The 26,937-nt window shown below is 36.6% G+C and overlaps 1 long non-coding RNA gene across 3 annotated transcripts in view; it reads right to left on the bottom strand.

Moving 5' to 3' along the window:
• LOC106490472 (uncharacterized) overlaps window positions 1–26,937 on the bottom strand; it is a 45,552-nt gene that overhangs the window by 9,737 nt on the left and 8,878 nt on the right. For 2 of the 3 annotated variants that reach the window (XR_010883688.1, XR_010883689.1), the window contains exons 2-5: window positions 18,863–18,955; window positions 15,649–15,712; window positions 15,013–15,108; window positions 2,610–2,734 (exon numbers count right to left, since the gene is read on the bottom strand). This is a non-coding gene — a long non-coding RNA (uncharacterized lncRNA). Of the gene's footprint in view, window positions 1–2,609; window positions 2,735–11,279; window positions 11,383–15,012; window positions 15,109–15,648; window positions 15,713–18,862; window positions 18,956–26,937 lie in introns of all 3 variants that reach the window. The other variant, XR_010883690.1, reaches the window with a different exon arrangement.

Below are 26,937 nucleotides of genomic sequence, written 5' to 3'. Positions count from 1 at the left end.
GTCACCATCCTAGTCAATATACAGCTTTAATCTTTGTTTTTTGGAAATTATTTTTAAAAAATCATTGTGAAGGCATAGGAGTTAAAAATAGAACATATCTATTAGATCACCAGATGTATCTACATGTCAGTCCAGGACAATTCTCTATGACAAATCCACCCAGTTGAGTTTTAGCAGTCTTAGGCAATTGGACAACTAGCACTTTCCCTTACATTATAATTTTTTCAGACCATATGTTGTGTGCTTTGTTTCATTAATTCAACCATATTTTTTCCTCTTCGTTTTAAATAAAGATTGCAGCACTCACACGTCAAGCTGAAGAAGACATTATTCTAACAGTAACATCTAACATCTGTTTTTGGCAGGCACTATGGGCACTTGGCAGCAGCTTTGCAGTTCCCTCCTTATGTAAATGATCATGTGCTGGTGGCTGTCTAAGCTGACATTGCTAGAAGACAAAGGAAGAAAAAGTCCTTTTGCTTTTACTTCATTCTTACTGCTAGTAAGAATGTGAGGAGTTTTGTGTGTTGAGCAAACACCCTCATTTTCACTGTATGTAGGCCAGATCTGGCTTCAGGGGAACTGAAGAGAGCCCTGTGCAAGCAGGAATATTTACTAAAAAATTTATCAAAGGGAAAAAATTTTCAGTGTCTTATTATGCACAAATTTACTTACTGGAAAGAAGAAATGCTAAGGAACATTGCCTGCCACACAGGCAGAGAAGAAGCTATGTTGTGCCACCTCCAGTCCACATAACAGATGTATCAAACTTTTCCAGACTTGCAATACATTTCTAAAGGGTGTATTCATTGGATGCACAATGATTGCTGAGGCCTTTTTAAATATGCCTGTGAAAGTCAGAGGATAAACATAGCTCCTCCATTACTGTGAAAATATGGCTTTTGTTGGGCATCACATAGAAAGAACATTATTTGAAATTGTCCTTCTCTTTTTATGTGTTGATCACTTGAAACGTGGAATAAAACAGGGATAACTGGAGAAATTCTGTCCTGTGTTATACAAGAAGACAAACTAGATGTTCCCTTTTAACTTAGCTCTATGGATCTCTGAAATCCAACCTATGAGATCTCAGCTCCTACTGCGATACAATTTCTGAAAATGATACTTCTCTAAGGTGTTTTTGAGATTCTTGGAAAGCCTCTGCTTCCAACCACATGGGTCTTAATGCACCTGATTAATTCAACAGAAATTTTATTGCTGACTGCAGTGAGAGTACGAGTAGACAGAAGAACCTATCAGCATTGCAAAATGCAGCTGTGAATGAGGTGTTCAGCTAGAAGGAGCAGCCATTGGCCTGAGAGCACAGTTTCATATTAGCCCAAGGTGTTCTCAGACAATAGTTCAATGGTCCTGCCTTCTCCTGCATCTGCACCCTACCACCCTGTCCTTCGTACCTGCACCGGCACTTCTTTGGACACGTTTTAAGCTGGGTCAGGTAGCTCAACTGGCCAAAAATTGGTTCTGCAAGAAACATGGGCTTTAGAAGCCTGGGTAGAGCTTGATGCTAATGCAGCAATACTCCTGCTGGTCCCTAAGTCATTTAGTATCTCACATTTCTTGCCTCAGCACTGCATTGTGCCATACTGATATACCTCACATATGTTGAGGAATAATTGAGAAGGCTGCTCTGGATCACCCTGATCATTTTGCAGTTTCAGACTCTGGCCAAATACCTCTAATCAGGACCGCGATGCCAGTTACAGATGTCTATCATCCCTCAGCATATGGCCTCACCATCACAAAAAGGCCTCTTAGCTATTATAACCATGGCTCTGGGTAGTTATGTGACGCAGTACAGCTAATGTTGTTTTAATTAAAAACAATCAGTCCTAATGTTTGATGTCTGAGTGACATAAACATCACTATGGGATGGCCAGTTGTGACTGCTGCTTAGTAATAAGAGTCCCAAAGGATAAAGAAAACAGTAGAGCTTGACACAGTAGATCAAGAGCTGTTTAAATTTGAGTCTACCTATAATATTGCTCTCTGCCAAAAGAGAATCAAAAGCACTTTAAACTGTGGGAAAGTTCATACTCCATTATATTCATACATGGATTTTTAATCTAGTGATTAGGAAGATAAAATTGATGTAGATTTAGAGCTCAGGTCTGGGTTTTATTTTGGCTCAGTTCTAATCTTCAAGTTAATTTTCAGTTCCAAATATTCTACGTAGGAAACAAGATTTGGTCAAATGGTCAAATCTAAGAGATACATATGCTCAATTTCCTCAAACTTCAGTGGTAAACTCAGAATGCCTAGCCACTTGTAGGGCTGGGCTTTAACCTGTTTGCAGCAATTAACTCATCTCTTCAGTAAAATGCTGCTAATTTCTCTGTTTTATTATATATTAGAGTATCAGATATCAGAATGCTGTAGCTGTGTGTGCATTGGAGAATGCTGGCCATTTCACTGGGAACTATTTCCATATGTTTACACCAATGTTTCCATCTTAATGTCATTTTAAACTATGCTGAACAATGGTGGGAACATGCTGTGCATACTGTTGTGAGCAAAGAGAAAAGAATGAGCAGAAGGACAGTAGGAAGCTGAATGATGTGTGAAAACGAGAATATGACTAAGTGACTTACCATTCAAATTGCCTTTCACCAAATGTGTGTAATCAATTCCAGCGCAGTAGGGATGGTTAACATTACAAAGGGTCTAATCATGGATTTGTCCAATATCATCTTTCCCAAGAAGTACTCTCAGATGTCTGTAAAGCATATGCATGAATTTAGTAACAAAGACTTGAGGTTGGACCACTTTGCCTTTATAAAATGATTTGTATTCCAGATTTAAGGTATCCCTGCCGTAGTGATTTTATTCTCAGGGAGCTTCTCAGCTCATTCTCAGCTGTGATTTTATTCTCAGGGACTTCTTAGTACTTGCAAAGCTATGCCTACAAATTTGATTGAAGACAGTACTTTGCAACAACTGAGATAACAGTACTAAATTAACTTTATATTTTATTGTATTTGAGTTTTATACAGAATGTATGACAATAACTCTCACAGTATGCCTCACAAGGAAATAAAATGACATTTGGAAAAGTCACCATGAAAATGATCTACTGCTTTCCAAATTAATTCATGTCCTCTGAAAGCACAGAAGACAACCACTTTAGATTTTTCAGTAAAGAGGAAAAAGCCCTGTATTCCAGGTTGCACTAAAAATGATAAACCAAACAGTTGTGACCTTCACATTCAATTTAACAGCAACAGAAGATCTGTGGCATCCTCGGTGGAACTGATCTAAAATATATTTAAACAGCAACAACTTTGATTCATTTGTAATTTTCTAACTACATATTCTCCCTTTTATGGAACTCTGATCCCTCAGAAATCCGATTTTCCATTAGTCTTTTCAACAGAAAATTTCCCACCAGCTCCAGTTCACATTCAGAAATCACAAACCTGCTTTGAATCTCCAAAATAGGAAGATTTTCCATGTGATTTCTTCTTATATGTATTTGCATTCCTGTCTTAATTTGAACGCTAGAGGAAAAAGCCTCAGGGACTTCTGATCTGTCCCAGCTCAGTTACAAACTTGTTCTGAGCAAAGAAGAGCTGTATACAAGCATTCAGCTTGCATATAAAGTAGTCTATAAAATGAGAGATGTCAGGAAATAGGGTAGTTTTCTGAAAAGCAAAAAAATGAGCACTTAAAAACTCCAACTATTTGGTGTTGTTCTAGAACAATTACATTGAAATGAATGCAGTTTAACCCTATTTGTAGTATTATAATGTAACATCAGAATTCGGTGTAACTTCTGAAGTTACCAACAAATTTTATTGCACTCATTGCAGAGAGAAAAAACTGTCATTACAGCTCTCTTAAATCAGTTCAATATAATTACATCACAAACCTTAAGAGCATGTGTCTCAATAATTTTCAAGATCAGTGGAAAACATGGACAAAAAAAAGAAATCTGAACTTCCTTATACAACTCTTCTATTGCCATTTTTTCTATTGCCATAAGTAGCTGCATTCTGTTGGTACACCACAAAAGAAACCTCTTTAGACAGCTTTCTGCCGACTACTTCTTTTATCTGTAGATGCTTTCAGTGACTTGTTCACATATCTTTTTTTTTTCTCCAAGTGAAATAATCTTATATGGCTTCAATGAACCTGACAGTGAAAAGCAGCAAAGCTGGACTACACAAGGTCATATCACAGCTTATTGAAAAACACAGGGCCACCAAAAGCAGATAACTGTAGACAGCAGAAGAGTCCAGGATAGCTGCTGCCTCAGTCCTGCCTTAAGGTAGCATCTCACAAGTACCCACTTTCCATTTCAGTAATCCATCTTTGTATGATATACTTTTTGTTCATGGCCATCAAGTAATGCATATAGCCCTCATCCTATTACTTTTTTAGCTCCAGGGTAAGGCTTATTTTTCTTATCTACAAATAGGATATTAGGGAGTGGAATACGTATAAATAGTTCTCCATAGGTTTATTGTGTTCAGCCCACTACCCTGTCAATCATGCCATTTTTGTTTTCTTATCACTTTCCTTAGTTTAGCACCATAACCTCAGGGTCTGATCTCATCAGATCTCACAAGCTAAACAGGGCCAGGACAGGTCAATATTTAGATAGGAAACTTCCAAGAAAACTCAAATGTTTGCAGGAAAGAGTGCTTTTCCCCGCAATAAATGTCATCTTCTTCAGTCTCAGTCAGTACCCAGCAGTAAAGTTATCATAAAGATTTCAAGACCATTTGAATGTCGACAGAATTCATGTCTTTAATGAAACCCAGTTTGAGTACACTAAGTCTAAAACAACTATTATTATTTCAGTCAGATATTTCATTTTTCACTTACCCTACAAATCTGTGGCTGCCTTCATTATTTGTCCCCAGGTCTTTCTGCCAACGCTATATTTTTTCTGTCACTGATAATTCTCACTAAGAGCTCCTAGCTCTGACTCAGTATCATCCTTCATTCTTTTCTAGGTCTACTGTAAATTCTAATAGGAATTAGAATTTAGGTTAGGTTAGGTTAGGTTAGTCTTCCAGTTATCCTAGGAACAACTGATTGCCTTTCAGGACATTGGTATTTCACTATATTTGCTATAGATACTATTATTCCAGCAGCACATTTTGGTTTTCATTTTATGTCATTAACCGATGTTCGGTTACTCTGAACTGCTAAAAGCTTTCTGTTCCATTTCTGAGGTGGCTAGATTTATGTGGCAAATAAAATAATTTCCACAGAAGTAACTGATAAACTAAATTGAGACCTTTCTGAATGGAAGTAAATTACTTCAGTTATTAGTTTAATTGTAGATCTTTTTACCATTGGGAGCTTTTTAATCAAATACATGTTGATTAAACATAGTGCCTTAGGTTAGGGCACCATCCCACAATGAATTATGATCAGTAAATTGTGTCTTTTGTGTCCATTCTGGATATCAAGTTCTAGTCTATTCAAGTTCATTTCCTGATACTGACTATGACCTTTCCACTTCTTCAGCGCTAATGCGTGACTTATTATCATGTAAGAATTTTTTTTACCAACTGGAAATGTAAGTCAAGTACCTCCTGGCTTTCCTGAGGAAACTTGTGCAACTAAGTGTGTTTCTCTCAATGTAGTGGATAAGTCAGTTGGCCCATTAAATGACTTGTTTAAAAGCTAAAGCCACTGTTGATAATTTGGAACGAATATGCCACCTTTATTCACAAAGGGTAGTACTGTCTTCTACATGGGAGTCATGGGAATATTCAGGAAAATATATTTAACTTAAGTAAAAACAATAGAACCTGTTCTTTTGATACCATGACCTGATCCTAGTTAAACACATTATTCTCAGCTTGTGAGTATTTTCTAAGGATAAATAGCTGCATGAGAACTTTACTTTTATTGCTGAAGTGTTGCTTTCTCTGTGATCATTAGGTGGGAGGCAACATGATCTAGTGGCCAGAACAGGAATTGGAGAATCGGGATGCCTGGGCATTTTTATCTTGATTTTACCACAGCTGTCATTGTTTCTTGGACAATGTGAACCTCCATCTTCCATAGCTGCAACTGCTCACAAGTAGCTAGTCATAGAGCTGTGGAAACAAATGGGCTCATAGGCACATCAGCCTCAGACAACATCCTCATAACACTCCTTTGATTACATTTAGACCATTACAGGAGCAGAAGCTATGGAGTGTAAGCATGACATCATCTGCCCTCAGTTTTTACGTCACTTGGTTTCCCCATCTATAAGATGAGGCTAATTATACCAAACAAATAAACCTTGGAAAATGCTTTGGATACCTTAAATCAATAAATCTGTGTAATGTAGTCTGTAAATACATAATACGTCCCTTGCAGATAGATGAACCATAGCATAAAGTATCATAGTGACACATGTTCTTGTGTTTACTGCTGTGTTACTCTTTGGAAAGCATAGTTGATTAAAAACAGGAGAGTGGGGCTAAATACCTAGTAAAGCACTTTTTAAATACATCTGAATTTGGATCACAGAGGCAGGACATTTCAACAATTTGCCAAAGATTGCAAAGGATCTTTAGAAAAGAAGCAGGACTTCATTAATTGCTTTTAAAGTTATTTTTTTGCTCGATTTAGTTTCTTTCTCTTGAGTACATAGTAAAACCATGATATTAAATTGTGACATTAATTTAGAAACTTCTGGAGTCATAAAGAACGAATTGTGACTCCATCACTTCAAAACAAAGGGAAAAAACGGACAAAGAAGTACAGAAAGCTTTGTTTGTAAAATATTTGCATAGACGTTATGCAACATGTATATTAAAGAAGCTACATGTGACATGTTTTCTAAATTCAAGTTTGCTCAATATATAAATCCTGCTAGAGAGCTTATTTACAACAAACTTTTGACCAAATAATGGAATTTACAGAATATCACAAACAGAATTAATACTGAAAGCCATGACAAGAATGCCTCCATTGAGATTTTTTATTTATTCTAAATAGTTATGTATGTCAGATTCGGTCTAAAGTTACCAGTTTTTATCCATTAATAACCACTGACTGTTAAAATATGTCACAGATTCTGATAGCTTCCATATTGCCAACATGCTGCCTTCTTTTGCCAAGAACCACTTTTAGATAAGGGCATGTGGCAGATTACTCTTTCTACTGTTCCTTCCTTGCCATTATGAATCTCAGCATGCAGTCCTCATGCCTTACAGAATTTCACAAGATCCTCTATGTGATGCAAAATTTTCACTTTACATGGACTAAACTACCCCATGACAATCCTCAAGGGACAAACTCTCATCAACTGACAACACTTAAATGTGAGATACGGAATGGAGAAAACTAATACAGCTCCCATCTTATTTTCACAGCTGGACTCTTACGAATTTTTGACCCCAGTGTGTTAGACATTAACAGGACTGATTTTTGATTCAGAGTTTAAGCTTCACTTTGACTTTTTATTCCCACTGCCAGATGATTACTATCTCTGATCACACTATGAAAGTTTACCAGTCACAAATTCCTATAATGTGTAACCTTTACACTACTTTGATTTATGTTAATCTGATCTACCAACAAATGGACTCATCTGTTTCATTCCGACAAAGTTGATTTATGTTGACATGTTGACTCCTGTACTTTCCAATGCTGCATTCCCTTTATTAGGTTTCAAGTTTTGTGTCAGCTAGACATGGCTGCCTTTCCTCCTTTTTTATCCAGCTGGGAGATATTTCAGTGTTTTTAAAAATTAGGATGCTGAACTATTAAATTCAGTAGATTTGCTATTAATGTGGACAGTATAATGAAGTCCCTTTTCATTTCCTTAAAGTTTAGTGGTTTGATTTCCTTCATACCGTAGTTGACATAACTCATTAATAATGCCACTAAAATTATTTAAATTACAGTGGTAGAAAGGCAGAAATTTAGAAAGAATTGGTGCCTAATTATTTTAAAACATATTTAGAGTGAATGTTGGTAGTGAGTGGTACCAGACTGCAAAAAATAGTTCTGCACTCTGCTGAAAACCTGCATTTGCCAAGACAAGGATCCCAGCCGACCACAGCGAGCTGTGCTTTGTGCCTTGAGTTCACTCCCTCAGAAAGAAGAGACAAGGTTCTCACCGGGAAGATCATACTCTGATAATAATCCCAGGTGACTAGAGAAAGTTTATAACAGAACAACGGAGGCCTGTACGCAGATACCATTAATGCAGCATAAATATTGTGTGGCCAGGCCTCCCATGATGAAAATGGATGAAGCACAAATACCACAGAGGTATATGCCCTCCTTGTTTTCACACAAAAGTGAGGTAAAGAACAGCTAAAAATACTTCAGTGAGACAAATACTTCATAAAAGCTTCTATTCTTGGTAGCTAAGTGAAGTGTATTTTTCTAGAGCTGAGTGGTGGAGTGAAGTACAGAGAAACCCAACTATTTGTGCACCATGTGCACAAAAAGTCATTTTCCTTTCTAAGAACTTCTAAGTACTGTACATGGGAAAGGCAGTACATGTTTTTCAGACACGACCAAACCAGACTTTGAACACAGTTTCAATCATTGTAACATAACATCATGGTCTGGAAAGCCTCTCAAGAGATCATCAAGGCCAATGAAACTAAAACAGAAGTTGAGCTCCAAGACCTCACCTAACATGCAAAAGCTGAAGGGCATTCAGGCCACAGGCCCAGCTTAGAGAGAGTCTGCAGTAACCTCCCTGAAACTCATTTTGCATAGACATGGGCTCCTTCACACCATCCATTTTGCTCTTTAAACACAATCCTGTTATGTCACACTCATTCCTAATGTAGACGTAGCCCAAGCGTATCACCGCTTTGCCCTAGGGATGTTCAAATTATGGATTTCTGGTTCAATGATCAAAACAAGAGATTTCTTAAAATAAAGTAAAATCTTGATTTGGATCAAATGAACATGAAGCAATTTAATTTTAGCTTATGTAAGCATTTTTTAATCCCGCAGTATAAAAATAACAGATGATGGGGGTGGAATAGAAAACAGGAGTAAGAAAACCTTATAGAAAATAATGTGGCATTCTCTTTCTCCTTTGTTGATGAATTACTGTTTTCTTTAAAATATTGCTATTTTTAGTACTCTACTATTATAATTTCTACTTCTCCCATCATTTTACTATTTCAGGGCTATTTTCTTTCCACATTGAAGGATTTTGTGAAAATTTTCAAAATTTGTAGAATATAGGCTTTGGGAAGATCACAGAACAGAGGTTTCAAAGCTACTCTATTATGTTGGTTCAACTGTGCTCTGTAACAGTACCTTGCTTTTTTAATATTTTTGAAACTGCTGAAAAGAAAGAACAGATCAAAAACCAAAGGCTTAGGCAACCCAAAGCACACGTATAAATGGCTGTGATCCTGAGGCTAAGTGTGCCATCTAGTGTTGGAAATTGTTTGTCGACGGGGAAGCGTTAATTGTTCTCCACAAAGTTTACAATATTCGTAATACATCCTCCATCACTTACTGGGCAGGCTACTGATAGTACACATACATATTAAATGTATGGCTAAAAAATAAGAATAATTTGTCACATCCACCACGTTAAGCTAGTACACGTGAACAGTTTGTGAATGACTCTACTCACGCTTTGAAAGCTGCTTGTCTAAATCCACTAACAAGCACTTTCAAAAAATGATGAGTCTTTTTTCAGAAATAGTGAAATGGTATGACATAGACATACCAATCAAGGACACAGAGCTGAAGAACATTACAATACAAGATCCTGAATATACTGTGGACTTTACATTGTTTGCTTATTTTAATAAATTGCTGGAACTGAGAGCCTGACTTGCTGTGCAACAAATTGTGACAACATACTTTTCCTGAAACTCCACTATAGAGAACTATATAACCCGAATACCAGCTTCAGACTGGTACTTCATACTTTAGCTTAGCAAAAAAGCTAATGAAAATTGAAGAGCTGCAGACTGCCATTTTTTATTCTTTTGGTTCCTGACAGCTTCTCCGTATTCTGCAATGAGATATGATCAGCCATAAAAACATTGACAGCCAAATGCACAGCCCCAGGTTCATTCTGGCCATTCCCTTAGTACAAATATTCTATTATCTCTGAAGACCACACACTTCCAATATGTGTTACCACAAAGTTCTTCTACACAATCCCAAGAATCTTTCTTGGCACAGTATGAACAACAAATACAAACAGAGTTTATCATATCAGAAGTTTGGTGCATTCCCTCAAAAATTAAAGAGTAAATTCATTGGGGGTAAGGCCTGTGTCATTGTTTCATTAGTTACTATATGTTGCGCCTAGCACATTTTAGGCCGCTCAAATAAAGATGCCAGAAAATGTTATGGTTGAGCACGGTTGGAGGCAAGGAATTTGTCTGGCAGTCAGAGAGATGTAAAAAAGGCTGTCTGTGAAAATGAAGGGGGAAAATTATTTTAAGCATCTCTTGTTGCCTTGGTGTACTGCTAAAATTAAGACTGACATGAAGCCAAATCCCACATTGGTGGGTAGAGTAAGAGAAGGAGGAGGATAATTAAGAGATATTTAATCACATTCCCTTTTGTTTAGTGGCACTGTCATTAACTATGAAGTGATTTCATGTTATATCCTATCCCAAGTAACTTAGACTGCTGCCAAAAGAAGTCATCCAGATTCCCCTCCCACGGTGGTGTGCTCTCACCACTTTCCTCATGTCAGATCTAGTGATCCTGCAGCATCAGATTGTGTCAGGTCAGTGAGTTGATCCAATGGAAAGCTAACTAAAAAAAGATACAAAACAAAGTTTTCTATCGGATCAGCTGCCAAAAATGGCACCCTGCAGCCCTGCTGTATCACCATATCACATGCTGGGGCAGGAACAGCGGTGGAACACTCAGGGAAGGTGATCATCACTTCAGGCAGCAGCCCATAGTTCAACTGGATTGGGAACAACTGAAACCACACTGCAGAACTAAAGAACAAAGTATTCATGAAAGTATTCACAAATGGGTGTGAAGTGTATCCCTTCAAGAAGCCTAAAATATTTAGGTGGGGGAGTAAAAGTTTATTTTGATATGTCAATATTAAAATTATATTCATTTTTAACACAGAGAAAGTGATATTTTTGGATGTTTAAGCTGCATCCTTTGAAGAAAAAGCATGCTTCTTTACATTAAGATCAAATCAAAAGACAAAAACTTGTGTTTTTTCTTAACAAACACACATTTTTCTCATTTTGTTATGCGATTAAAGATTTCTTTGGCTGTAAAAATGCATAGAATATAGTAAAGAAGGTTAATAAGGAGATTTTTGCAGTGAGGAACATCACCTTTGTTATCTTCAATTCAGTGTTCTTAAGTAATTACTCAAAACAGGGTCTGAAGCTGACAGCAACTGGAAACACTGGGAGGCACTGAATTTGCAGTGATATCCTTTGGAGTTAAAAACAAACAAACAAACAAACAACAAAAAAACCCACCTCTTCACAGCTAGGAGGGCACTCTCACTAATCACAGTACTCAGCCTTAATCTCCTTCAGGAATAGGCAGGGAGCCCAAATCAGTTCCCCAGTGGACTGGAAGTTTTTGTGTATCCATTTCTCAGCAGTGATCCAGTTCTGAGTTAGTACTTTCAATATGTCTGACTGCCAAGATCTAGTAGGTGATCCAGAGCAATTTGCATTGTTCCTCCCAGTAAATATTTTTGAAGCACACTGCAGCAGGACAGCTTTTAGAACAGTGCATCTCCTGGAAGAAGCTGTATTTCAGACTTTGATGTACAGTAGAGACATAGGAGAAATATCATATCCTTTCTCAGTTTCATCACCAATGATCACAGTAGTAATTCAAAGACCCAACTGAGGACTCATTTGCACTGAATATTAATGTAGGTGTAATAGATAAAAATGGCAGGAGTAGTTTTCAGAACAATACATCTGCCAGCAACAATCTTTGAAACAAATCCAAGTCTAACTGAGCAGTTACTTTCCCTTTCTTGAAAAAGTGACTCAATATGATCAGCTACATCTTTTCAAAAGGAGACATTTGGATGCCTTTCTTTTATCGATTTTGATCTAAAGTCACAATGGTAGTGATTTCAGTGGAAGGTAAGCTCTTAAATGCTTAGTCTCTTAAATGAGACTTGGATATTTAATTGTCTTTGAAGATAGGTGTTAGCTTTTGTAAAGGTACTTAATTGACAGTCTGAAGTCTAAAGCCTCTTTTCATGCCAAAAATAGAATGAATGCACCGTTTTGGAAAACTGTTCACGCTGCCCTGCCAACTTACCTTAAAATTGTTTTGCAGGAATCACCTCAAGTCTTACAAAGAATTGATCTCCCATGTTATTTGGCTCCTCATGTCTGCTAAAATGACTAGTACAGGTGCTTAAATAACTGCATTTGGTTTTGCTTTAGATCTAACTGTTTGCCGGACAGAAAACAGACCAGTTAATAGCTCACTAAATACCAACAGTCACTATCAACTTATAATCAGATCCTGTAAAGATTAACTCCATTGAAATAAATGGAACTTTGCAAGCAGAACACTTGCCTTACGTACTCATTCATCAATGATTTAAAAGTAGTCTAATATCAGTCCTCTGAGTCATTCAATCTACCTGCAAAATTGCTTTTAACTCAAAGAAACTTATGGGGCTAAATCTGCTCAAAATTTCAATTTTCATTTAAACAAATATGTTCAAAATTTACATATTAAAATGTGCAATTTTGATGGTCAAATACTGAGAATTAAATTGCCATTTTTATGCACGGATCCTTTAAGAAGATCCTGTTAGAAACGCAAGCCACCTTCTGCTGTCAAAATCCTGATGTATCCTTTCTCTCACTTGCTGTACTTTGATGAAAGAATACTTCATGTCCTCTCCATTACTTTCATGCTTAATGGCATTGCAATGAAAGAAATGACACCTTACCGAATTAGGACCCAGCCTAGCATCCCTTGGAGGATGAGTTTCAGATCATTATTTCTGCTGACACCGTGCAGCTGTTCTAGAGTTTTTTTCTAGGAGCAACTTCAAAAATTTTTTTTTCATCTTATTTTTTTTGCCACAGAAGTCTTTAGCGGGAAGAGGAAGGCACGGCTTGTTGGGTCAGTGATGTAATGCCAGCTGACAGGTGGGTTTCAGGGAACTCTCTGGGGCCATGGCCTCTTTAGTGGTTTTACCACTCTAAACTCAATTACAGCAGTTTCACGCTCCACAGCAAACTCCAGTCCTTTTTTGATAAAAACTCTATAAAGTAGATAAGTCATGATGATGATATGGGTCTACCATTTAATATTCATTGAAGTACATATGTTTGAAAATTGGAAGCAGAGTTTAATCCATTTTCATATTTATATCAACATGAAGCTTTAAAAAGGATATCTTTCCTTTTCTCAGAGAATCTTGGCAATTTCTGGTCTGACAAGATAAATAAAGATGTACAAAACTGACTTTGAATATAAGGAGAAGAACCAAGGAGATTTGAAATGCAAACCTTAAAGTTTACATCTTGAATCTATTTACTTTCAAGAGGGAACACATTGCTTCTTCCTGTTTGACTTTCAGTTTGATTGAAATGACATAAAATACTTTAAAGGGTCCTTATTCTTCACACTGTGTGTATAATTTGATCACAATCTACTTACATCTTATTACACCATGCACTGATGGTATAAAATAACAGGTTAATATATTTTATGAAGGAACTTTTAAATTTAGGACCAATTTCTGCTCTCATTTAGACACATTAGCTCGAAGTAAAATTCTGTCTTTGATAGATTTAAAATTAAAGTAATGATCAGAACTGGGCTATGTATAGGTATGACAGTTAAAACATACAGAATGAGTAGTCTATACCAGAAATAACAATAAAACTGAAAAAATAAACAAAACATCAGTCTCAAGTAATTTTAAAATTTCCGGTTTGGAAAAAACCCACAACCTTATATAGCACTGAGTTTAATCATTATATTATAATATCCTTCAGTTTTTCCTGCCCATTTTATATATTTTCAAGAGAAATTAGAAGGAAGATGTGGAAAAGTTTTCTTTGCCTTACTGTTTCATTTCAGACCGCTGAAAAATAAATGAACCTGGTAAGAAAAGAGTTAACATAATGATGTCGTCTTTTATTTGACTGAATGTTTAAGCATGGTGCTACGGCTGATGGCACCTTGTTTAATAATGCAGTACACAGCTTCCTAAGGGGACAGGGCTTGATTTGAAAACTGAATATGGTGCACTCTAAATTCTCTTCCCTGAGGAAGGCTGACTAACTGATAAGTGCCATGAGCTAGCGCAGGGACTGATTCTTTCAAATCAAGCTCAAATGGAAGGCACAATGTAGAATCTTCTCAAGTCTTAGTGAAGTAATTTGAGTAGACATTTGTGACATTAGACAGTGCATCAACTATGGAATGCTGTAAAAGTTCACTGTCCTACTACAAGGTGGTCTTTAGATGACAGGATAAAGAAATCAGTGCAAATTTGTTAATGTAGCAACTCAGAAAAGCATGCTAAAAATGTCACTCTATTGGGATATGTGATAAAATGTATAGGGAAGTGACTGTCAGTTGGGTTTCCTTGTGAATCCTTTATTAGAACTCATGTAAAAGGCACAGACATAGGAAAATGCAACAAATACAAAATTTGTATTAGTTGCTATCAGCTAAACTTTGTGTTTTTTCTGAGCTAAAAAATTCCACTGGACAGCTGGGACAAGCAAGCAAGACAATCCATTGCTTAGTGGCTTGTTTTTCTCTTTGAGATTATGTAGTCATTCTTTCAGTTAAGTCCATTTGTAATACAACCCAAACTTTCTGTACTAAAGTCCTTGAACATCTTGCCTATACAAGGACTGAAGGATCAAGATATTTATTGAAATGCCAGGAAAATAATCATACAGATTGAGAAAGGGACAGAACCTGTTAATCGGATATTAATAATGTGCAACTTTTAACAAGTCAGGGAGAAAGACTGGGAGTGAATGGAAGTGCTTGACTAAATAAAATGGAAAATGAAAATGAAATAAAACACAAATTTGTCAGTGTTAGCCTAACCTGGTATTTTTCTTCAAGTAAATAATTGATTTCTGGGCATAAGAAACGTGGAGGATCTCTGCTTGGTTTCCAGTGAAAAATTTGAAAATTTGCTACCTGGAAAACATGAAAATCAAATTAGTAATGGAAACCATGGTAGATAAGGAACTGAACAAAGGGAATACAATAGCAAACAACACTGAAAGTAAGCATTTCAAGCTGGAGAGAGGTTACTAGTGGATATCTTCCAGGATAATTTTAAAAACAAGTTGTCAAAAGTTTTCTGACCTTATCAGAGAAGTAAAAGTGTGCTGACTGAACATGCACAGTTAAAAGATACTGCAATATAAAAAGAATCAGGATGTCAGAGAAAGACCTGATGACTGGTATAATAAAATTGTGAGTAAATTATATATCACAAAATGCAAGACTGTGCATTTGGAGAGTAATAACAAGATCCTTGTTGTAAACTGGGAATTCATCAGTTGGGTAAAGACTCATCCCAGTGTAATGACTGATAAGAGGAGAAATAGCAGATGTCAATCTGATGCCAGGGTGGTAAAGGCAAATGATACCAAGCTGGTAACAGATGAGGTTTTTCTGTTAAAGATAAAGAAACATAAATATCATTGTGCAACACATCTGATGAAACCTCACCTAGAATGTTGTGAAGCTTTCAGGTCACCAGGATCAGGAAAGAAATCTTCAAACTGGAAGAGTCCTGGAAGAAAAGACAATCTTTTGAGATAACACGAGAGGAGAGTGACCTGTGTAGGCTGATGAGAGGTATCATTTGCTTTTAAGAAAGATACCGATTGGGAGAAGAAGAAAAAGAACTTCCATTAAGGACAATGACTGGCAAATGAATGAATGGCTGTAAGCAGGCCATGGGGCTCCTGGAGAAAGCTCTCATGACAGTGAAGTTCTGGAACGCAGCTTCCAGAGCAGTGGAAGTGAAATGGCTAGTCCCCAGTAGGATGAATTTTGACAAATTCAGGAACAGAGTATGACATGGTACGTACAGTAGTGTTGGATTTGATGATCTAGGAGGTTCTTTCAGTCCCATATTCTGAACTCTCCATTTCAGTAGTTTTAGGTATGTTTAATTAAATAACAGTGCTTAATTCCTGTTGTGCAAAGCTACAGACTTCTTGGAGGGAGTTAAGACTGACAGTTTGCATTTGAAGGAGTTCAGACACACTGAAGGACCAGACTTTTATAACACTTTTCCTTGCTTTAGACTGATGTCCTGACACTTTCTTCAGTGCTATTTATGTCAGGGCAAATTGAGGTTGCTTCAGAAATGGAAATACTATCAATGAGCTTTATTTTAGCTCTCCCATAAAGCAATATTTTAGGAAGTAATAAAATGCATATGCTTATATTCATTTCTTTCCTTTTTCTGCTTATACTGTCCTCGTCTGTATGGAGCTATTTATCACCATATTTATGAGTGGTGTGCTCAAAGGTACAATTAGGCCAGCATCTAAGAAGTGTCCTCAGTCCTAAAGTAATGGTACTATACAAGAAAATACATTAATGATCTTGTATTAACGTACTATGGGGAGAATTTTCAAATGTATTCAGCATCTGTAGAACTGTACTCCCACTGATATTAATGGTATCACATAAAAAATTCTAAAGAGAGTTCCTCAGCCTTCTTATGCTGTAGAGACAGTAAAGATGCAAGCAACCTTCCATTGCAGGGGACACAGATTTTGTAACAAACTCATATTCAAGTTTTAATTCTTGGAATTCTACATCTGTGTTGTACGAAAATGTCTGCTGTGACTCTGGTGACTCTGACCACTATTTATCTAGGGAAAAGTCAGGAGTTCATACAATCTTTTATGGACAAGGCTGATCTGTAATAAAGTCTAGCCCTTCCCTTAAATGTACCCATTATCTTGATGCAGCACCATGTGTGTACAATACTGAGAGGTGGGGAAACAGGGTGAGGGATGGATGATCAGCTAATTGAGTCTAATCATAAAAGATCTAACTTGAAGCACCTACAGTACTGATGCTCATAAATGGCAAACTGGAATGCAATAGTTTAATTAATATAGATAGGGTGACTCTCATGAGATAGGGAAATCTTTATTAAAATATGGATTATATTGCAGAACAGTTATTACTATGTAGTTCAAAAATTAATGGAATATATATATATTCATTCCACTAATTTTAATTCGTCAAAATAGTTCAGCTGCCAAAACACTTTCAAGATTTCCATAAATTCACCATATACTGTGATCAGATTATTTTACTTTTAGAAAAGTTCCAGTTAAAAACACATTAATCATCCCAGCCATATCGAAACAGGCAAAGTTCAAGAAATCTTATGAATAATTAGCTTGGCTAATCTTTTGAAGAAAATTACCCTACGGAAACCTTAAACCATTATTTTCAAAATAAGTACATTATATTAAAATTGAGTGAGTTTTCATTGCTGTGAAAGCTTTCCCACCACAGAGCCATAAGGGAAAAATATTGAAATCCAATAGCTTGTAAAAAAAATAAATCTTCTATCAAGCTATCCTGGGAACACCTGAAAAACAATTTGATTAAGTAATCTTACTATTATTCTGCTGCCCCGCTTTTACTTTAATGCTTTCATTTTATTACACCATGAACCTGATGGAATTGAGTCCTGCTCAACCAGAAGGAGGACGCTGAGAAATGGCTTACCTGGGAAGTTAAGGGAAAAAAAACATGAGAGGTTTTCTAGCTAAGTACGAAAGATGAGAAAATTGCAGTGCTCTCCAATCAGAGCAATAATAAGGGGGAAAGAAGACATTCTGATTTTTCAGGAACTCATATGGTCTCTCTCAGGCAAAATGAATCAGCTTTTATTCTGTATCTTGAGTTTCTGGAGTAAGAGCAAGAGCATTTCAATGATTCAGTGATTCAGGGGTAACATCTGTCTTGCAGGCCCCTATGGGCATTGGCAGTATGGTCTCCATTTGAAAAGTATCTAGCCCCAGAATAAAATACTTCTCAAAGGCCTGATATTTAACTTAGTAAGATTTCCTATCCCTGAAATGCTGACAGACCAACTAATTACATTGCCATTGAGCTATTTTTAAGTTTACTGATAGACACAAGATTCAAAATAAATCAGAATTGTTTGTAAACAGACCGCTGTTTTCTGTTTTCTTTAACTCAATTACTTCATTAATTTCCTTCATTCATTCCTTGAGATACAGCATATCAGTGCTAATGCTCCAACTCAAAGGCAAATGTTCAGTTTGAGGTAGAGCATTTTGACTTACATTTGTAGCAAGGTGCTCTAAAGCACTGCAAAATGAACTGTAAGTTATCCTGTTACCCAATGGTAGGACTACCAAGATAATTACATTTGGAAGTACCAACATGGCAAATGATATTGACTAGTGTCCCATTTTCAAATTTTATATGTTCTCATTTTACTGTCAATTAATTTACCTAACGTATTTAGAAATAAATTATTAAATAGCTGAAATAAGGAGCACATTATAAATCATGAAACAATACTGATAACTAGGCTATATGATAAGTATGCAATGTACAATAATGCTGTAGTTGTAAAGAACAATTTCTCATATGTTTGAAGTAATTTCTGAATAACATATACATGAAAATTTCCTTCCCTGTTATGCTGCAGAGCGGGGAGTCCCATGGAGTACAGACAGATTTCTAAACTTGCAAGTCTATAAACACTAAGCGATGGTATATACAATAAGCTTGATTAAGTTTTCCTCAATAAGGACATAAGACAGTCTACCTTTTACTACTGAGGTGTAAATTTTACACTGATATGTAACTGTGCTCCAGATATCACTAAGGGCCGCCCTTGGTCCCAACCTATTTTAATTTCCATTCTTAATACCTTCAATAGCTCATTGAAGATCTTCTGGTAAAAGAATTGCAGCAGCTTTGTAGCACTGTCAATAAACTCCATCAAGACTTTCTTCCAAGGAGGCTGAAACAGAAGCCAACAAAATTAAGGCAGCTAACATAACCAAGTTATAAATCTACAGGCCCCCTTTGAAGTCAGTGGAACTTCACATGGTTGTAGAGATCCATCAACTTAGATTAGCTTTCACATATCCATGGAGCACAGTTTAGATCTAACTTTGGATGTATCTACGGGGTACAGTTCTAATAGTCTCTGCTGTGTGTTTCTTTTCTTTTCTGAGAAATACTTATTTTTCATCCAGACTATAAAATGTTTTAACGTTACATGCAGGGTCAGTTCTTTACCTTTTTATTTACTAATTCAAACTTTTCATCTTGCACTAGCAAAACTGAACATCTACAGTGACAGGGAGAACTTTTCTATAGCTTTCTGTTTGCAACATTGTGTTGGAAGTATAAGGATATTGACATTTTAAAATATTTCTCTGTATATTTAGGATAACAGAAGGGATTTTTTAAATGCATATATGGAAAATTTGTGATAGATTCAACACTAAATCATTCTTATATTTCAGAAGGTCCTCTAAAAGTTATGTCCGCATATAACTGTATGTAATTACATATGATAAGGGTCGTAATATTTAATACAGCACATTATGCAAGAGGTCTGATGCTGTTCACAGCAGCCCTTTTCAGACGGATCTGAAGTGATTTTCTTTGAAAACCTGAACATTCTCTCAGACTACTGAACTATAGTGAGTATCACTCATCTTACAAGCAAGAACAGAAGGCAGACATGACAACAGCCTCATAGTAACTTTTTTGTTACACTTTCACCAATGAGTTTGATAATGTAGTGGAGCTGGACACTGAAAGAAAATGGAAGCATCCCAAAATAATGCTAATAGCTACTCTTGAAGCATTTTGCTTGAATACCTCTATGCCTTAGACTTCCTATTTTTAAAAATGTTGATAATATTCATTCACATCAGCAGGGTGTTGTAAGGCTAAATTTATTATTGTTTGTAAAATGCTTTTAGAGCATCCAACTGAAAGAATGATAGATATGCAAAACAGAACCTCTTGCAGCTATTATTCCCAGACAATTTCTGTTCAATTTATATAAAAAGGAATACTGATTTTTCTCAGACAATTATTCTCAAACAATTTCTGTTGAATTTATATAAAATGGAACACTGATTCTTTTTAACAATACAAAGAAAACTGCTTTGTCCATTAATCATTAAAATAGTATGATGCCTTCCGATTTTTTTTGCAAATAATAATAAATTAAATGGAGAACACATCAGATACACTCAGCCTCTCTTAAGATGTACATGCACTGGATATCTTCATCATATTGACATCTGCTACATGAACACAGGCCCACAGTCATCATTGCTTCTTCCTGTCAGTAAAATATGTATAAAGCTTTCAAAGTGTGTGCTTGCTTTTAATGTGCAACTTTCAGCAAAGGGGAAATGCACAGAACAAGACACCACCCGCTAGTTTTTAATTTCTGGTACTTGTCTGTGAATCCTGTTGAACTCACACATTGGAAGGAGCATTTTAACACAGTCTTAAGAGCATGAGGAGACCTTCACTTGCTAATTCCAGGCATGTTCAAATGAAATAAAAGGAGGCAAGGTGTGCTCTGGTTAAATATATGAGACTGGAAGTCAAAACAACTCTGTGCTTAGCTCTCCATTCACTCACTTTGCAACTTTAAGTTTAGTCATGGAACTCTGAATTTTCATTCTAATGACAGAATAGCATTTACTGCTGCAGTTCCCATAACACGGCCTGACCTCTTGCTCCAATACAAAGTAAGCATCAATCCCTTTCTTCAGATCTTGTCATTTAGGGTACTGTGAATTAGTTAACATCTGAGTTATGCTTTTTATCACTTGTACTGTTCATCCTTATCACTCCCAGATTTCTCCGGGCTCAGCTGTTCCCTGAGTCTGGTTCCCCCTTTGACACATTTCCTAGCTCAGTTCAGCCACGCTCGCGAGTCATGCTCCAAACTTCCCAGCTCTCCTGCACCTTCCTTCGTCAGGTGACTGGCCTACTTATACTGGCCAACCACTCTTAATTTGGGAATGGCAGCTGTTTTCTCCAAATAGTTGATGATATCCAACCCTTTGTGCTGATGCAGCAGTTTAACCCTCAAGAAGAACATGGATTTCTACCTACAGCCAATCATACTTTCTTGGCACAAGTCTGAGCCACCTCACATCTGCATTTAACAAACAGCCAGTGAACAAAGGGCCTCCACGTATTTCTTGGGTCAGGGCTTCTCAGTACTACTATAACATAAATGAACAATAGGAAGTTGCCAGAATGATGGCATGCACTCCAAATGTTACGAATAAAAGACAGGAATCCAAACGAAAATGAACGTACTCAAAAAGGATATTAGGACCTGTGACATTTCCAAGAAATCTGAGTTTAGAAACATCTGAATAGCCTACATTTATCCATTAATGCAATAATTAATATAAAAAGCCCATGAGTCAACAGAATAGGTTTTTTTTACTGAAATACTATAATCACACCACCTGCAGGTTCAGTAATGTTAATAAAACTTCAGATAGCAAAAGATTCTGTGACAGCTCATACCATAGCTCAAAAATACCTAAAGATCTGGATCAGATCTGATCAAACCACAACCCTTCTGGAACTCTTTGTACACATTTGAGCAAGAGATTCAGCTCTATAAAGTAGCAAATCAACTGGGCAGTAGTAATTATAACATGATCCAGGGTTATCTATTCTGTTCAACCTCTTATACTAAGCCGTAACCAGGGTAAGTATCTGTATGGCTGTGGGTACATGGGCATGTCCATGTGAACACACGTGCAGATTACTCTTTCCTCTCTCTTCTGAAAGACCAGTTTCTGAAAGGCACCACTCAAACAAAAGAGACCAGACTTTCTGCAAAGAATCCACAGGATAAACACACAAGACAGCTGGAAAGAGGGAGGGAAAGAAAGAGTGCTAGGGCTAAAAACAATTTGTTGAGCTAGAGGGTTTCTACTAATAATGGTTGTATCATAAGGGTATCGCATCTCCAACAGCCCTGTGATTTTAAAAAAAGCATCTAGCTAATGAGTGAGTCCAAAATCAAACACTTGTATATACACACTGTGCATATATCTGTGCCACTGACAAACCCCACACCAAGCACATTGTATACCAGCGCCTTACTGAAGAGTAGAGAGGGAAGACCACTAGGGACAAGCACCACCAGAGGGACCAGATTTCTTACTGTTCATCACTCCTCTTGGAACTTCTTCTCAAGTCCTCATGTATCCTTAGTGGGATAGGCAGTGACGGCTGTGAAACAGTGAGCTAACCACAACATACTATTTAGTTTTCCTTAAGACGAAACAAAGTGCCTAGAAATAGCAACACTTGCCAAAATATTTATGATTTTAGCTTTGCTTGGTTGCCCTAACATTCATACCTCTTTTTCTTCCTCTGTTCTACCCTCCAATTAGATTACATTTCTTTCAGTTGTGGGAACTAGGATTATGACTGAGCTGGGAACTGGGGGAAATACAGTAAAGTACTCTAAAAGGGAAGGGGGAATATTTATGACATTCCTGCCAGTTACAGCAAGCAGCAATTGACCAAACATGCTGTACATCTACACTCCGTTGTTACGCGTTGGGTGAAAGGGCTGGCCCTTGATCTCTCTCCGTTGCCTTCTTGCATTTCCCACAAGGCATTACCTTTGCGGACAGATTCTATCCTTCTCATCAATTATGACTGTCATCTGGTCCCTCAGGCTACTCTCTGGACCGTATTGTCTGTACTTCAATTGATCCATTATTTTGCTTTTATTTCTGGCTGCCATGTTATCACTGTTGCCAAGATTTTGTATGTGCAATCATATGTTTTTATAAGCCTAAACCATAGCTCCTCGGTTTTAGAAAATAAATACAAACAATTAGACAGTGTAAACAGAATAAGATTGTCCCAAATTTTCTAGCTTTATTTTTGACTATATTTAATATTTCTAAAGACGACACCCTTCATTCTCTTAATTTTTTTCCTCCCCCAGTAGCTTTGAATGACTTTCAACCTTACTGCCAACTGCTGCAAAAAGAATAAATCAGGTAGCAACTGGTTTCGGCTGAAGTCTACAGTGATTCTTACAGGCATTGCAAAGCTTACTTTAATTCACATGGGGCTTAAAAAGCACTGACATGGCAGAGATTGTTGTGGCAGAAGCAACTGGAAAATGTCCTGAGATTGAAACACAGACATATTAACATCACCCTTGCGGACGCTAATGACTTGCACTTTAAAATGCCAGAGGCTCATACTGCCAGCTAAAACAAAGAAAAAACACATTTTTAGTCTCCAAAGACTTTAGATCTTTCCAAACTCTGAGGGCACATTCAGCCATAATGTATTTTTGCAGTAGAGCAGGGCAGCTCATGCATGCCATGGGGGGAATCGTTGCCTGAAGTTGCTGTAGGCAGTGTGGTCGGTATAGCTAAATAAAACAGCAGCTGAAAACCTTTGAGAGGTTAAACTAGTAATGAAGCATTCTATAACGCAATGCAATCAAACCTAAACAGTTTGAAGGCATATCTTACTGACACTCACCAACCCTCGTCTTACTCACTGGAATGTATTTAAGGAAATAAGCACCAAACAAAAGGATTTCTATGTGAACTTTACAATTTAAATTGACACATGATTAGAAAAATATTTAATCTTTTGATGAAGTAGCAATGTTGCCTATAGACCTTTCTAGATGAGGAATTCTTTTAAGAGATTAGTAGTAATGGCAGATTGGAGACTTTCTATAACTAAATGTTTAAAGAGCTCTACCCAAAGAAGAAAGAGAAAAGATAACAAGAAAGGAGGAAAAAAGAAGCAGAGAATAACGAGAAAGCTAGGAAAAGACTTCGAAGCAAATACTTGGAATAAAAGGGGAAAAAAGATTTGTTTGAGGGGGAAAAGAAAAGCAGGATAAGAAAAATACAGAGGCCAAACTCATCCTCTTTGTAAATCTAATGACAAACCAAGATGAAGCAACTTTAAGTAAACTGTGCAAAAGCAGGTTTCTTTCTTTTTTGCTTCTTTTTAATATGCAAAAGAAAGTCCCTAGAAGGTTTTAAAAATAAAATTCAAAGTTAAAAATAAAATCCAAATTTCTTAAGAACAAAAATACCTACTAATGTTTTAGAGTTTTCTTAGGGATCTACTCCTACCTCCAAAAATAAAACAAAACTTCCCTAAACCTTCTATAACTTTTATAATAAAACAAAAAAACTAAAATGAAAGGGCTTTCTTTTATTTCCAAATTAAAGTAATAGCAATTCTCATAATAAAATGCATCTGAAAAACGAATGCACTGTCAACATCAAGTGAGGAAGAATTATAAAAGAGGCATAAAAGCAAAAAGATCTAGAAGAAAAACTTCGTATGGTCTTCCCTGTATCAAATATTCATAATGGCATTCAGTGTTGGTAAGGGAAAAATGTCAATGGACATCTGGGTCTGTGTCCCACAAATGTTTAAGCGTGTCTCTATCTTCACATACATCTTAGCAAAGATAAGCCTTAGGTACTGGTAAAGCAGTGGCTAGTGTTGTCAAGAGTGGGCAAAAAGGGGGAAGCAAAATGTGAAATTGTAAAATTTTTAGGCAGAAGCAAAACTCAGACAAAAACAACTCTTCCCCAAATGAGCAGCTAAAGTGTATTTAAAGGATAAGAATAGTAACACATACACAAGACTGAAAACAGAAGGAAACAATACAATTCTGAGAGATAATGCTGGGAGGAGGGTGGAGGGGGGAAGCAATAGAGATGCATTTATCAAGATCCTCAAAATAACAGACTAGCAAATTCTTCTATTGACCTATCTTGCCAATAAGCATAAAAATCTTCCCACTGAAATCCTGATGTATTCCACCTAATTTGCTGTGCATCTTCTAAATTCAAATCTAGACTTAAGAGTTGAAAGTGGTCTTCTAGGTAAAAAGCTGAAATTCCATCTGTCTTGTAAAAATCTTTTCTAGATGCTTGAGCTTGAAATTTGTCATGTACAGATACCTTTGCTAAAAACTCAGGGAAGATGGAGAGTCTTGATCAAATAATGAAAGTTAACTGTAAATGGATAAGCAGCCACTCTTTTAATATGGCAATAATTGTAATTCATCTTAAACAAGGAATGAACACATTATCCAAGACTGGAATATAAGCTGCCTGGAAAAATTTACGGTAGTACTGAATTGGAGTTTGTGCAGTAATTTAAACAAATAAAAATGGTATGGAGCTGATCCTTAAGTCCTTGCACACCCTAAAATCCTGTTGGTGAAGTCTTTATATGAAGTAGTTCTGCAAGAACCAGGAATACAACTTTGGTCTACGATTGTACAGATTTCTCTGTATGTATAACTTTTTCAGAGCAGAGAATATAAATTTAAAGCACCATAGCTATCACAGAATAAATCTTTGAAAAGTCCCCCTTATTCTCTAAAAAGTGTGTTTCTACTCTCAGTTTAAGCTTCAAGGAATTCTTATTCCAAAATAAAATTTTACAGATGTTGATAAATCATACTAAGATGATCTCCAGAATAGCATTCCATGCTGAAACAGAGCAAGAACTATTAATAAAGATCATACTGTGTAGCTGTGGAATAACTCCACATTTCTGGGGATGGTCCCTTTCCAGGAAAGCGACCTCTTGTCCAGAGATTACTTCCTTTTTCCAACTTATCTGAATTTACATATGCTGAAATAACATGCATACTGTTCATCTGTACCAGGTGACAATGTGATCCAAATCATTTGCATACATGACCCATTTCCATCACTTAGGGCTCCATGATTTTTCTCACTTTCTAATTTTAGACAGTGACTTTTCCTTTAGGTCTTAAGTAAAATACTAAACCAAGAATGATCCCCATAGGACCTCACTAGATTAGCACTTATTTTACTAGCTATTCCTAGCAAATACATTTTGAGTATTGCCAGTTAACCCATTCTGAATTTACTGGTATTGAATAGTAGTCATTTCGGTGTCACTAAGTCAAACACCTTACAAAGGGTGCCAACACCTGCCATCTTCATGAACCAGACTTGCAATCCTGTCGGAACAATATAAAATTCATTTGATGAGACCTAATTTCTGTGAAATCCTGCTGGTTAACACTAATTGCATTTTCAGCATTAATCCTTTACTGATGAAGTCCACCATCAGTTGACCTGTTACTTTGTTGATGCTCCATGCCTAAATAGCTGTCTCATACTTCCAGAGTCACCCATCTTACCATTTACAACAGTAGCAGATCGTTCTCCTGATTCTCTGGAACTTCTCAGATTTTCATTTAAAATCAAAATCATTAGTACAGACAGGCTCTTTAAGACCCTCTTGGATGACTTATTTCAACCTGCTTATATAAAAAAGTTTAATGCAAAAAGTAGTCTTTAATATACTCTTCATCATGGGAAAAGGTTTTATCATTCATAAATACGGATGCAGCAAGCTTTGTTGTAAATTGCAACCATGAAATTATTAAGCACCTCCACCTTTTCTATATTGTAGAAAAAAATGCAGAGGAAGTGATCTTTTACTATCAAAATTCCTCTTGTTTTCATGCTATCATGAAAAAAAAACCCTTTCCCCTACTTCTGTGCTTAATGACAACAGTTGCTGGGATGAAAGTTTTATTATAATCTGTATTTAAACCCGTTAATCACCTTCCTAATATCAGATAGTAGCAAACATTTTTCTTTGCTTTTTGTCCTTTTCCACCTTAAACACCAGGTACTGGGCCACTGAGTGGTTTTGCATACCTGAAGATTATACAGTGCCTAAACTTCAAACAGGATTCTAGGCAACATAGCATGACTACACTTTTGCAAAGCTGCAAACCTAGTACACTGGGTTTTGGAGAGACATACGATTTCTCGAGTGGAAGAGAAATTTCCAGGGATTAGATATAGCCAGAATCTCCTTTGCATAAAGCAGAAGGGTGGGAAGAATCCTTCACTCTCAGTTTGTCCTGTGAGTTTATAAAAC

This window comes from Apteryx mantelli, chromosome 3 (genome assembly GCF_036417845.1).
Source record: "Apteryx mantelli isolate bAptMan1 chromosome 3, bAptMan1.hap1, whole genome shotgun sequence".
NCBI classification, from domain to species: Eukaryota; Metazoa; Chordata; class Aves; order Apterygiformes; family Apterygidae; genus Apteryx; species Apteryx mantelli.
Note: the sequence above shows the minus strand (reverse complement) of the source record. Positions and strands in the feature narration are given on the sequence as shown.